This window comes from Psammomys obesus, unplaced genomic scaffold (assembly GCF_907164565.1).
Source record: "Psammomys obesus unplaced genomic scaffold, mPsaObe1.curated_primary_1811, whole genome shotgun sequence".
In the NCBI taxonomy this organism is placed as follows: domain Eukaryota; kingdom Metazoa; phylum Chordata; class Mammalia; order Rodentia; family Muridae; genus Psammomys; species Psammomys obesus.
In genome coordinates this window covers 15,077,910-15,091,199 of record NW_026585580.1, presented here as the reverse complement: position 1 = coordinate 15,091,199, position 13,290 = coordinate 15,077,910, and the positions used below count along the sequence as shown (strand labels likewise).

The following is a 13,290-nucleotide window of genomic DNA, read 5'->3' as shown; positions in this document are numbered from 1 at the left end:
ATCTTAAAGTTGCTATGGCAGTGAATGTCCAATAAAAGTGACACTGTTAAATTGTTAGATTTTGGGGAGTGGAATGTAGTAGATTCTAAGCCTTTTGGGACAAGTAGAAGTTGGAGCCCCTATTTGCCTACATTCTCATAGTATAGCATATCACTATAGTACCCTGTAATGTTAGGGTACTAATACTGCTGTGGTATACTTTATTTATGTGTTTCTAGATGTCGTAGATTAATTGAAAGTTGAACTTAATATGTTTTTTTCTGTGTTGTCCTCATACATGATCATTGCTTTTTAGTATGATTATGTAAAAAATTGTGAATAGATATGACTATTATAGTCTGATACCATCAACTGAAGCTGATTGTGTGTTCGTGTGGTATGTGTAATATATCTGTGTGTGTATATATATATGTGTGTGTGTGTGTGTGATATGAAGATATATTTGAGAAATGTTCTGGTGTAAAGGTTAGTAGAACTTTATGGCTGATTAGATCATTTGAATCAGTGGGAGGAATTAATAGTAATAATGTTTAGTGCTTACTCTATGCCAGGCACTTTTTAAAGTCTTTATACATGTCATTTATATTAATTTAACCCTTATGCTTCTATGAGGTCTAGGCACTATAATTATTATTATCCCTAGTTAATAGAGGAAGAAGCACTCTTCAGAGATGTAGTATGCTCATGGCCAGGCCTTTAAGAAGTAATGGAACTAAGATTATGGACAGAGGAAGTCTCATTAAAATACTGTTACCACTGTGTCAGCTTACTTCCCAGTTGAGAATGAACATTTTATTTGTATTCTCTGAGGTCTGTTCAAACACCAAATGCCTTTTTGGTTGATAATGATATGTGAGATCACTGAAATGTGGAGAGCAGTCATGTGGTATGGGATGTGGATATTGGCAGGCCCACACTGAAGTTTCAGGTGAATGTTTCTCTTTGCTACCCACAGTATTGCCTTGAAAGCTAGGGAGGGGTTGGTAGCAACTTTGGCATGAATTGTCAGGTAGGTTTTTCTCATTTAATTCTTCGACTAGCCTCATATCTAATTTTGTAGAATCCTCACTTGAGTATTCAGTTTACCAAAGTGAATAAAGAGAAATTTAATTTTGTTAGTGTAGCACAGTGTTCTGAGACACCATCCTGTCAGATAAAGAGCTCTAGAGGCTGCAGAGATGGCTCAGTGACTGAGATGATAAAGACTTAAGTTTAGATCCTAAGACCCAGTGTGTTCTAGTTAGATTTCTGTTGCTGTGATAAAATCCCTTGACCAAAAGGAACTTGGAGAAGAAAGGATTTATTTCTGTTTAGAGTTTGTTTTAGTTACCTTTCTGTTGCTGTGATAAAATACCATGACCAAGACAACTTATAGAAAAAGTGTTTATTTGGAGTTTACAGATCCAGGGGGTTAGACTTCAAGACCACCATGGTAGGGAACATGACTGCAGACAAGTGGGCCTGGAACTGGAGCATCTGAGAGCTCCTATCTTGACCATAAACAAGAAACAGAAAGCACATGGCAGAGGCTTTTGAAACATTAAACTCACCCTTAGGTTCATGCCCCCTCTAACAAGGTCACACTCCCTAATCCTTCTCAAGTATCCACCTACTGGGAACCAAATATTCCAGTGTCTTAGACTTATGGGGGACATCTCATTCAAAACACCCCACACTGTCACAGTCATGAAGAGAAGCCAGGGTAGAAACCTGAGGCAAAAACTGAAGCAGAGACCATGGAGGTGTGTTGCTTACTGGCTTGATCCCCGTGGCATGCTCAGGCTGCTTTCTTATACCGCCTGCAAAGAATGGTTCCACAAGAGCTGGGTCCCTCCCACATCCAGAAAATGTCCTACAGACTTGCCTACAAGCCAGTCTGATGGAAGCATTTTGTCAGTTGAAGTCTCATCACATGTGACCTTTGGCTTGTGTCAAGTTGACAAGAACCAACTAGCATGTCATGTAAATCTAGATGGTAGCATGTATCTGTAATTGCAGATTCTGTGCAAGGATGGGTGGGAGAGATAGGTGAAACCCTGGAAGCTATGGGCCAGCTAGCCTGGCATATGCAGCAACAGACAATAGACCCTGTGTAAAGCAAGGTGGAAAGGCTTAGGCTGACACTTGAGATTGTCCTCTACACATGTGGACACACACAACACACACATATACAGACTCTAGGCAGGCTGTTGGAGATAGAACTTTCAGACATTGATTGTTTTTAAGGTTTAAGTAAATCTAAACAACATGAATACCTGAACTGTTATCTATCTATATCTATCTATCTATCTATCTATCTATCTATCTATCTATCTATCTATCATCTATGTCTCATTGATGACATCATCACAGCATAAAAAACAGAAAAGATCTTGAGAATTTAGGGTTCAAACTGATCCTTAAAATGTTAGTGAAGAAGAGTATTTCTAGGTGTATGTATTAAGAAACTCCCTGATCCTCTCTCTCTTACAATCTTTTTGCCCTCTCTTCTGCAATGTTCCCTGAGCCTTATGTGTGGGAGTGTTTTGTAGATGTGTCCGTTGGAACTGGGCTCCACAGCTCTGCATATTGATTGGTTGTGGTCTTCTGTAGTGGTCTCCTTCTGTTGTAAAGGGAAGTTTCCCTGATGAGGGGTGAGGATTACATTTATCTTTTGGGTAAAAGCACAAATGTTTATAGATTATTGTTAGAGATTATGCTGGTTTAGTAAATTTGTACTAGATTAATGTTATTAGTAGATTCTCCTCCAATAACCATGATTTCACCAGCATTGATTAGAAATCTAGGTTTCCAGTACCAGGCGTGGAATCTTTCTTTTTGAATTATCTCTTTTGTTCTGTTTTAAAGATTTGCTTATTATTTATGTGTGTGTGCATGTGCATTTTTGTATGTTCATGTGCACACATATGTATACATGGGTACCCACAGAAGCTAAAAGGAAGCATCAGATCCATTGGAGCTGGAGGCATTTGTGAGCTGCCTCCCTCAATGTCAATGCTGGGATCTGAACTCCAGTCCTCTGACTAAGCACTCTGAGACATCTCATCTCAGGTTTCATACTATAAAATCTGAAGAAAATATTGCTCAGTAAGCTCCGCTTTCCTGATGGGAAAGTTAAAGAAATAGAAAATATGAATGTGATGGAATGCTGCTAATTTCTAAAACTTAACTGATGTGAAGTCACAGCTCTGTTTTAAATGAAATGCCTCTCCATTATATTTCATTCTTTGTACTAGTTTACCACCAAAGAACATCAATTTGGTCTTGGGGCTCCAGTTTCTGAAGCTGGAAGAAAACAGAATACTCTCCAACTAGAACAAGAACTGAGAACCCAAGATAGAGACATCTCTACACTGAAATTACAGGTTGGGTTGGCCTTAGTTTATATATTAATAAATACTTCTCTTAATTAATTTGGCTTGTGGATGTATTTTAAAACAAAACGGGAAGTAAATAATTACTAATTCAGTGGTTGTTTAAACCTAATGATTCTTTTTCTTTCTGTTTTTTTTTTTTTTTTAAGACAGAGGTTCTCTATATAGCCTTGGCTGTTCTGGAACTCTGTAAACCAGGCTGTCCTGGAACTCACAGAGGTCCACCTGTCTCTACCTCTCGAGTACTGGGACTAAAGGCATGCAGCACCATTGCCAGCATAAATCTAATGATTCTACAATCATTCACATTTTATAGCTACTTTGATATAATAGATTCAGAGTTCGTGGGTTAAAACTATGTGTCATATGGTATCTTTTTTTTCTTCAGGATCTCGGTACATAGCCCAGGTTGGCCTTCAACTCACAGCAGTCCTTTTGGGTTAGCCTCACAGATTGTTGGGTTACAGTTAATGAGGCTGTGCTGGGCACATCAGCTGTTTTTAATGCAGACTCTTACTTAGCTATTCCCAACCATGTGAAGTAGTGGTCATTTCTGTTGACATACATTGCTGTGAAATTCCAAGTGGCTAAAGAGTTATGATATATGACATATATATGATATATGTTATTATATACATATATAATAGTTATGATATATGCTATAAAGAGATATGATAGAGTTATATTTGTCATTAGGAAATGACAAATAGGATTTCTTTGAACTTCCAGGTTAGCAGACAGTTGAACACAGTGCTCTGTACTACAGGTTGGGACCATCTGTTCTCCTGGTGCCTGACACATGGTACAATAAAGGCTCTCAAGACAGACCACCTAGGAGCTGGGGTTGTAGCCCAGTTGGTAGAGCACGTGCCTCACATTCACGAGCCCTGGGTTTGATCCCCAGCACCACATAAACTGGCCGTATTAGAATGTGTCTGTAATCCTAGCACCAGGAGGTAGAGGCAGGAGGATTAGAAGTTCAAGGTCATCCTCAGGCTTCACATGGAGTTTGAGGCCAGCCAGAGCTACAGGAGACTCTGTGCGGGGGGGGGGGGGGGGGGCTTCCTGTTCCTCCTCCTAAATACTGCTTCACGCTGCACACACTGTATATGACACAGCCCAACCCTTACTCCCTTTTATTAAACATAGGACATAATCTGAACACAGTTTTCCCTCTGTTCCAGTTCCTTCACACCTCCTCTCCCATCCAGATTCACTTCCTTTCTGTCTGTCATTAGAAAAGAATAGGCTTCTAAGAGATAACAGCAAAACATAAAATAAATAAATAAATAAATAAAACAATCCAGCATATTGAAAGTTGGATAAACAAGCCATCAAAAGAATAAAAGAGCCCCAAGAACAGGCACAAAAATAAAAAACCCACTCATTCACACATTCAGAGGTTCCATAAAAGTACTAACTGAAAGCTCTCTAATACGTGCTGAGGACCTGGTGCAGGTGTCGGCTCTGTGAGTTCATATGAGCTTTGCTCTGTCCTTTTATTTTATTGTTTTTGTTTTTGAGGGACTTCTTTTCCTGGTGTCCTCCATCCCCCTTTCCTCCCTTACTCCTTCTGCCTCATCTTCCATGGAGTTCCCTGAGATCTGAAGGGAGGGATTTGATGATGAGTGACATCTTGTTTAGAGCTGTGTGTTCCAAGGTGTGTGTGTGTGTGTGTGTGTGTGTGTGTGTGTGTGTGTGTGTGTGTATGTGTGTAATGTCTGGCTGTGGGTCTCTGTGTTTGTAGCAATTTGCTGTAGGAGGAAGCATCTCTGATGATGGCTAAATAGAGCTCTGATCTCTGAGTGTAGCGGAATGTCATCAGACACCATTTTATTGTTACTTTCCCACTGCACTAGGTTTCTGTACCACCCCTCAAGCGTCCTTCAATTTTCTCCTCATTACTTCCCTCAATTTCATCTCTCCTCTTCCCCTCATCCTTCCATTTTCATGCCCACTCCACTCCATTCAACTCATAAAATCCATTCTAGTTCCTTCTTCCAGGGAAATGCATGTGCCCCCTTGTCTTTTCCTCTGTGTCTATACTCTATGTGTCTATGGATTGTAGCTTGGTTACTCAGTATATCCCAGAACTGGTAGGCTAGCAACTTGAATTGACCTTTGGCAGTTGAAGTGACAGTAGGCACATGCAAAAAAAAAAAAAAAAAAAAAAAAAAAATCTAGAAAGTCACAAGGCAGATGACTTTAAGGTAATAACTACTTGCTCTAAAATAAGCACATTAAAAGAAAACTAGACTTTCCCTGCCAGCATAGGCCAGAGTGTAGACTTTAATCCTTGTTAGGCTGTGACAAGGAACCTCAGTTGTGCCTCGTCTTGACCTCTTTTTCTTACCTCTACCCCCAACAAGAGCTGGTATCAGAGAAAGTTGAGTAGGGAACCAAGACTTTCCTCTCCATCAGGTAGTAGGGAGGTATGTGGTCTTCTGGTCAGCAGAGACCACAGGGGTGCCAAGACATCTGCTTCTGCCCTGTAGGAAGAGACCCTTCCTGCTGGGGAGTGTCAGGAGAGTTAGAGAGTTAGGACTTCACCTGTAGCAAGGCCTCCCTTGTGATCTGAATCTGATTTGTTTCCCACAGGCTCTTGTTTTGATTGGTCAGTCTCCAGTTTGTGGCGCTATTTTAGAGGTGGAGCCTTTAGGAGGTGGGGCCTGGCTGGTGGAAGTAGCTCACTAGGGACTGGCCTTTGAAAATTGTAACTGCCCCTGGTTCCACTGATTCCTGGTCCACCAAGATGTGAACCAGCCCATTTGGCCTGTGTCAGGATCATTTGAGTAAGGCTGAATTAAAAGGTAATGAACTAATTTATTTGGTGGAGGAAATTTCAAGTGTTATTGTTTGTGTGGTGGGAATCAAGCTAGGGCCTTGCGCATGTTAGGCAAGCACACTAGTCACTGAGCTGTAGCCTCGGCTCTTGGAAGAGCTGTTTCCAGACTGCACAGTATTCGCCTGAGCCTTCCAGCATGACTATTATTTACTGCCTTCAGACAGCTTGAGAAAGAGGAACAGGAAGAGCAGGAAAATATGGAAAATACGTTGTTTGGGAGCATGCAGTGTGTTTAAAACTGCAGCAAAAGAGTGGACACAGTGGCTGTACCTGTTCAAGAGATTAGCGGGGTTGAGGAGGAGCCAGTTACTTTGTTTGCACTGCTGCAATAGGAGCAGTGCCTTGAGGGGAGACCCAACTCATGAAAGGCTTCAGGGGGTAAAACTGAAAACCTGTTTGAGAGATTTTTCTTTTAGAGAGTGCCTCAGGGGTGTCCTTTTAAGTAAGGCAACCCAGGGAAGGATCTTCAGTGCGCAGGACCCTGAAGCTACTCAAACTCCTGTCCATGGGGTCCAGAGCTGGCAACACAACATAGAATCATCAACATGATACTGATTTTGGAGGCATGCAGAATGCAAGAATTCTAGTTATCCTGGAGGTTTACACCAATATTTTTGACAAAAGTCTGAGAAGCCAAGCAATGTACAGCTGCCTCAGATTTCCTGCAGGGAGTCAGTCCTTCAGTGGACGGGGCATGAAGCCTTGAGGATGAAATCCAAGTTGTGGTAGAGAACTCAGGATGTTGGAGACACGAAGAGCGTGAAGTAGCTGCTGCAATGTGGAGTAGATTTTGCCGGAGTCTGTGCACTGCAGGCAGCCTGGCACAGGCGCAGAGCTACCTAAGCCTATTGGAGCTCAGTGTGGTACACATACACCACATTCCAGGCCCGGAGAAAGTACGTCTCTCATGAATTGAGTAAAAGCAGGGTTTAATAGCGAGGGTAGGCAGGGTATTCATGTATTCACTGGTGGTCCATTTGTTTTATTTTCCCACTTAGCAATAAGTTGAGCATCATGTACAGAATATGTGATAATAATTCATGATGCATAAAGGAGTTCTTTGTGTTGCTTAGAAGTCAATGGAAACGACAGGTAAAGAAATGATTTTAATGCATCTTATAAAATACTAAGAAAGGGCTGAGAAGTTAACCCAGTGAAGTGTTTATACAAAGACCCGAGTTCAAACCACAGAACCTGTATGAAAAAGCCAGGCATGGTAAGGTTTGCTTGTAATTCCAGCTCTGGGAAGGTGGGCACAGGCATATCACTGGGTTTCTCTCACCATTAGAAGCCAAAGTGGATAGTGCTTATGGTATGACGTTTGAGGTTGGCCCGCACACACACACATAACACACATGCATGCACATGCAACCAAACACACATACACACAAATTCACAGCATAAAGTGTGGATCGCTGAGGGTATTGCTCAGTAGGTGGAGGACTTGCTGTGCAAGTGTGAGAAATGAAATTCAGATTCCCAGCACTCATGAAACTAACTGTTGGCTAGGCTGGCAACCCTGCAGTAACCCTAGTGCTCAGGAAGTATGGTCAGGATCAGAGGAGCCAGTTGGCTAGCTAGATGAGGCAAACCTGGGAGCACTGAGTTAAATTGAGGGAGTCTGCCTCAGTATGCATAAGGTGGAGAACAATTAAAGCAAACACTGTATCAACCCCTGTCTTTCACATGCGTACACATGTGCTCACTTACCCTTTTACCCCTGTCTGCTCATACATGGGACTACATATACATTCACACACATGCACATGTGCACATGCCCACCAGAAAACCCACACAACACAACCGTGAAGACAGATGGATTGGAATCTTGTACACTCGCATCGTTTGGTTTCTTAAGAAATGGCACACTATTGATCAAAGTAGCCAAGACAAGAAGGGGGACAATAAAGACATTAGTGTAATGGCTTGAATGTGAAATGCCCTCCATGGGCGGAAAGTTCCTGGATACCAGGTCCCTGGCTGGGTACTGTTGTGAAACTTTTGGGAGGTGGGTTGAGTTTCAAAAGTGTGTGACTGTGGGCATGCCTGAGTGCTCTGCTTCTTGGGATGACCTTGATGTGAAGAACTCTGCCATGTCCTTGATAGACTCAGAAACTAGAGTCCCAAATAATAATTTCCACCCATAAGTTTCTTCTCTCAGGTAATTTGTCACAGTGACCAGTTTGATTTGTGAAGACCTGCTATGAAAGTGATGAACAGAGAGTTTAGCACATGTTTCTGTTCAAGTGGGCTGCACATTTGGTTTAAAGGGAGCAGAAAGAAAATATTAAATACTCTTTGGCTAGTAGGCCAAGAATGAACCAGCTCCTCAGAGGAGAAGTGTGTTTTCCTACTGTTGAGGCCTACAGAAATTTCCTGTGGCTTCTCCTGAAGAGGATTTGTGACATATAGAATATTATGCTACAGTACTTAAAATGCTCTAAAACCAGTGCAGAAACACTCTCCTACTGTGTCTGCAGCTTAGGTGCACACACTGGTGACAGTGAAAACCAGGCTGGACAGATGAGAGGGGCTGGGGCCACAAATAGCGACTTGGCATCACATTCTCCGTGACATGGTGGCTTCCAATATATATTTTCAAAGAATTTCTTTTGAAATTAGAATAGCTACATACAGTATTTTATAGCAACTTAATGTACATTCAAATTTCATATGTGCATTCTTAGAGGTTCAAAGGACTTTCTTTAATTAGTATATGGTGGTAGGCCCAAAGAGAAAGGAATGGAAGATACTTCTGAAATTTAGGCCAGTCATGATAAAAGATTGAACTAGGGAAATATTTTGTACATTTATAGATACTCTTCCTTTTTTTTTTTTTTTTTTAAAAGTTCATTGTTTTTGTTTTCTGGTGTTGATAATGCATATTTTAAATCTGACCTGTTAGTACGTTTTACAAAGTGCCATAGTAAAGGTTTGATTACCGTAATGACTTCTTATGTTTCTTAATATGATTTATTAATTTATTAAATGGCATTGTAACATATTTAGTTAAGATAATTCATTGTTGGATATGGTGATGCATACCTTTAATCCCAGCACTCAGGAGATAGAGGCAGATGGAGCTCTTAAGTTTGAGGGCAACATGGTCTACATAGTGAGTTCCCGGTTAGCAAAGGCTGTGTAGTGAGACCATATCTCAAAAGAAAAAAAAAAAAAAAAATATATATATATATATATATATATATATATAATATGACCTATAGGATAGTCTTCATAGAGGGACACACACAACTTATGTTTTAAAAGTCAACTGTCAGTTATGAAATAAATTATTCTGTTAAGGCATGACTGACTAAAAACTAAGACTATGTATTTAGCAATTTTGGCTACTGTTTAAAGGCTTAGACTGGATTTTTTTGGGGGGGTGGGTAAGGGTTGCTTGTATTATTTAAATTGACTAATCTTCTGAAGAAGTCCATCATAATATCTTGAATATACTATGTGTTCTATAGATAATTATTAAATATGTTTGATTCACTAATATTCCTGTTATTTCACTTAACACATTGTATCTCTTCAAGTAAACAAATTCTCTGAGGATAGGCACCAAGTCTGTCCTTCGAATATTTGAAATTTAATGTACTTCTGATGTTACTCTTGTTCAATGACTTTGCTGTGTGTGTGTGCATGTGCCTTTTAAAGGCATAGATACATGCTTTTTACACCCATTGATAGTTTGATACCAAGTTTGAAGAAAAGTTATTGTCCTTCTTATTAATCAGCAGATACTTGGTTGATGAGACATTTGGTTTAGGCAATTAAGTAATTGTATCTAAAAAGACTTTTCTAAAGAGTTAACAGATTTTTAAACAGCAGGTAGAAATTTGATTCTTGAGAAGCAAAGGTCATTAATTATTCAAATTAACTTTAATTTCCTTACTGCAGATAAATATTTAGCCTTTATTTTCTTCTTCTTGAAACAAGATCTCATTATGTAGCCCGGGTTAGCCTTGAACTTATGATCCTCCTGCCTTAGCCTTCTGAGTGCCAAAATTATGGGCATAAGCTAATATGCTTGGTTATTTGGACTTTGTTTTTAATAGTCTGATTACAAAGCAATAGTAAGGGGTAAGTGTGGAGTCCAGGAGGAGTTAGGAGAGGTGAGAATGATTGAAATATATCGTATGCTCGTTTAAAATTTTCAAAAATAAATTACAAGTATTTTTAAAAGTTATTTAAAGTACTAATTTTGTCTTGCTTTGTTTTGTTTTTTCAAGGCAGGGCTTCTCTATATAGCCCTGGCTGTCCTGAAACTCACTCTGTAGAGCGGGCTGGCCTCAAAATCAGAGATCGGCCTGCCTCTGCCTCCAGAGTGTGCCGCCACGCCAGGCTCAAAATACTGTTTTTAAAAATAGTATTTCTATTTAAAAAAAAAAAAACCCTGAAATTTGACATGATACAGTTAATTTTTTTTTTAATTTGGTGGCTAGGAATGTGGCTTAGTAGTAAGCTGCTTGCCTGGCGTGCATGGTGGCCTAGATGTGATTCTTACCAGACTGATTAGTTATTTAATTAATATTTTCATTTAGTGTTTTTTCCAAATTGGTAACACATAGTGCAACATGAAGAAGACAAAAGGTTGTGCCATCAGGTATTCTTGCCAGCAAAGCAAATGTGCCTTTCTGATTCTAATACCTAGTTATCTTTTCTCAGAGGGAAGAGAAGGGACCCTTTTCATGCGATTATTTTCTTTCTGATTATACCAGATTGAAGATCTCAAACAGACAAATCATGACTTGGAAGAATATGTTAGGAGACTGTTGGATAGCAAGGAGGTGGTGAGCAGTCAAGTAGAGGACCTAACCAGCCATAATGAGCACCTTTGTAAAGAGTTGATTAAGGTTGACCAACTAGCGGAACAGTTAGAGAGAGAGAAAAGGTTTGTTGTGGATACTGCCGACAAGGAACTTGAAGAAGCAAAGGTACTTCATTTATTACTGTAATATTTTAAGCATGTGATTGTAAAATTAGGTTGGAAAAGTGGAATTTTCACACCATTTGGAGGCTTTTTACTTTGGCATATGTTAAGTTTATCATAAGGATTAAATTACATTTCTCTCACACTTTATTGTTTCACAATTTTTTGCTCATATTTCCCCCTTAGTTTTATGAGGCTTTTGGAAAATTTCAAAGCAACAATAAGTCTGTACACACAATATTGCTCTTCTTCCCCATTTTTCTCTGTTTGTTTCTACAGACAGATAAATTCCTCACCCTTAAAAAAAAAAAAAAAAAAAATCTTGCTCCCTAGCCCAGGCCTACCTTGAACTCTGGGTCTTCTTGCCTCAGCTTTGTGAGTAGAGGGGTTGCTGTGCGATGCCTGCCTCTATCTGTACTTTTATACACAGTGGTTTAGCATCTACTTTTAACAAGAATGAGAAAGTTGTTATGTTGTTAAGTTTCTTCATCCTGGTTGACTTAAGGGTTTTGTTTAGGGAACATCATAACCATGTTGAGAGCTGTAAACATATCTTCTATGGTTTACCTTTACATTTTCAACATAAGGGTCTTCACTTTCACTTGAGGACACTTGCCTGGAGAAGGTCCTTAGAATTACCTGTGAACGCAGATACAGTGCTTTATTTCCAGTTTGGAATCGTTTACTTTCACATGGTTGCCACAAAAGTGTTTAAAGGGCTCTTTAAAGCAGTTTGTGTATTTTCAGTATTTCTCAATAAACTTGTCAGTTTACTTTAACCTTTCAAGCATCATTTAGTGGTTAACTGAGCACAGTATTCATTTTGACCATGAAAATTGTCAAGATGAAGAGTTTTACTGTCCTTCCTTTTTCATACTAAAAATGAACTGACTCCTTCCCAGCCTGAAGAAGAAACATTGCCTGAATTCCAACTCTGAGTGTGCTCTTTGTAGAAAGCATTTATTTTAAAGGGTTTAGGGTCTATGGACCAGATTGGAGCAGGGAGTAGGTAGGTGTGAAGGTGAATTCTCTGGTAATTTTTTTTGGATATACGCATACCCTCCCTGTCCTGCTTTTTAAAATATATGTATATTTAAAATTTTATTTTATTTTATGTATATGAGTGTTTTGACTGAATGTGTGTCTATGTATCATGTGTGTTCCTTATACATCCAGTCACCTGGAACTGGAGTTACAAATGGTTGTGAGCCATCATGTGGGTGCAGAAAATCCAACCTAAGGATCTTATGGGAGCAAAACTCTTGACTGCTGAGCTATCTCTCCAGCAACCCCATCTGCCTTATTTATTTATTCATTCTTTCATTCATTCATTTGTTTACATATTTAGTGTGTAGCTCTTTCCCACACTGTTTTCCTCCTCTGCCTCAGCAACACTACCACCTTCCTGTTCACTGGTGTGTGTTAGACATTCTTTTGCCCTTGGACATTGATTATAACAGTATCTTTTTCCTGAAATGTTCACATAGATTATTTTTTGTGCCCTTTTCTTTAAACCTTGTTCAAAGGATGCCTTTCTGTGGCAACTCCCTGACAACTCTGTTTCAAATTTCAGTCTTGTTTTCCATAAACACAGTACCTTTAGCTCTGCTTTTCTTTGCCAGTGTAGTATATAATTTGATGTTTAACTAACTTATTTTAACTTAAAAATTGTCTGTCTTATTCAGTGTTCTATTGCTGTGAAGTGACACCATGACCAAAGCAGCTCTTATGAAAGAAAGCGTTTAGTTGGCTTGCTTACAGTTTCAGAGGCTCAGGCCAGTCCATTTTCATGTTGGTGAGCACAGAAGCAGGTGTGGCCCTGGAGAAGCACATCCTGAGTTACATCCTGATCTGCAGGGGAGGGCCTGGTCCACAGGGACAGAGGAGACTGACTGGGTATGGCATGGGCTTTTTGAAACCTCAGAGTCCACCCCTAGTGACACACACTTGCTCCAACAAAGTCATGCCTCCTAATGTTTTCAAATAGTCCCAGTCCTTGGTAGCTAAGCATTCAAATATATGAGCCAATTGGGGGGGGGGTTTCATTCTTTGGGGATGGGTCATTCTTATTCAAACCATGACAGTCATCTCTCTCAGGGACAGAAATCTTTACCTGTTTTGTTCACTTAAAA

The 13,290-nt window shown here is 39.8% G+C and overlaps 1 protein-coding gene across 3 annotated transcripts in view; it reads left to right on the top strand.

Annotated features, from left to right (window-relative positions):
* Tsga10 (testis specific 10) overlaps positions 1–13,290 on the top strand; it is a 91,398-nt gene that overhangs the window by 5,834 nt on the left and 72,274 nt on the right. For all 3 annotated transcript variants that reach the window (XM_055607193.1, XM_055607187.1, XM_055607178.1), the window contains exons 2-3: positions 3,237–3,365; positions 10,947–11,162. The gene's annotated coding sequence lies outside the window, so the exon portion shown is untranslated. The remainder of the gene's footprint in view (positions 1–3,236; positions 3,366–10,946; positions 11,163–13,290) is intronic.